The sequence below is a fragment of the Tursiops truncatus genome, chromosome 1 (genome assembly GCF_011762595.2).
Source record: "Tursiops truncatus isolate mTurTru1 chromosome 1, mTurTru1.mat.Y, whole genome shotgun sequence".
Taxonomy (NCBI): Eukaryota; Metazoa; Chordata; class Mammalia; order Artiodactyla; family Delphinidae; genus Tursiops; species Tursiops truncatus.
Window position 1 is genome coordinate 105,870,639 of NC_047034.1, and position 1,403 is coordinate 105,872,041.

Here is a 1,403-nt window from a genome sequence, read left to right on the forward strand (position 1 = left end):
TGCCAATGCTGTACTAACAACAAAAAGAGGAATGGCCTACCTAAGCTGCTTCTATTTTAATATAAAAGAAATCTTAACTAGGTTATGACAGACATTCTGGGGCGGGGGCGGGCAGGAGTAATTAACCAGTTGCCCAGCTTCCATCCTCTGGGGTTTCAATTTGTCTGATGGTTTCTTCCTTCCACAAACATTATTGAATGCCTACCATAAACCATCAGGTGGTAGGTCCTTATCTTGATTCTCAAGAGGTGCCCAGTTCCCTTCCTCCTCCTCTCCCTCTTCTCCCAAGCCAAGATGCTCTACTATGAAAACTTCCTGCTGGATTGGGGTGCAGCACCCCCAAGCTCTTTCGTGGTTGCATTTGGCACAGCTGAAATAAATTGGCATTTTGAAACTTTACCAGATATTGAGGGAGAAAACCCCCCATAAAAGTACAAAAGTACAGTCAAGTTTTTAAATTACAGCACGGAAGACCAAAAAAAAAAAAAAAAGCTCTCCCATCCCCATCTGGATTTCAGTTCCTAAACTTCTGCCTCTTGTTCTTTCTAAGGAAGCGAGTCTTTCCCACCTTTCAAGAAAACAATGGGGGCTCAGTGGCATTTAAGTCCCATGCCCAAAAGAATAAAGCAGCCACTATATCCTAAGTTCTCATCCCCAAAGAAACCCTTTTTCCTCCGATTCCCACAGGGCCAAGGGTGGTTTGTTTTCAGCCAAGTAGTGATAGTGTTGCTGTTATTTTTAGTACTATTCTGACATTAGTTTGGCTAATTAATAAATCTAGGGAGCTTTTGCAGTATCTAACCATTTTTGCTAAGTTCTCTATATTTCAGCTATGCCAAATTTGCAAAGACCATGAAAACAGCAGTCAGGTTAGGGCCCACATCTCCCTGCCTCACAGTGTAGTGCTCTTACATGGTTTTGTTTCATCTCCTGCCAATTCTAAAAGGGTTTGCAAGGCAGATACTATTACCCCTTGCACCAAAACGCAAAGGGACGTGCCTAAGAAGACACAGCTTGCTAGCTGATGACAGAGCCTGAATTGACACCTGTTCGGGCTGACCCAAGTGAATTTCTCTTTATTCCAAGTACCTTGGTGGAATCACCCCTCTGGACAAGTAAGAACTGCGCTCAAACTCGAGTAGCTGACTCCGGGCGGGGGGAAGGGTGGTTAGCCATCGGGAATGCAGGCTTTGCCCTCTCCACGATGCCCGGGTTATCTTTGTGTTTTAACTCAGTCAAGTTGAGGGTACCTCTGGTGTAGCTCGTTTGCAGGGTGCCCTTGTGAATTTTCCTAGGTAGTTTCCTCGATTGGCTCAGGCACCACAGTGAATGACCGAAACTGAATAGGAAAATAAGAAAACGCAAAGAACGTGGCGTAGCTCACTTTTCTTGGCCTTTCTCCC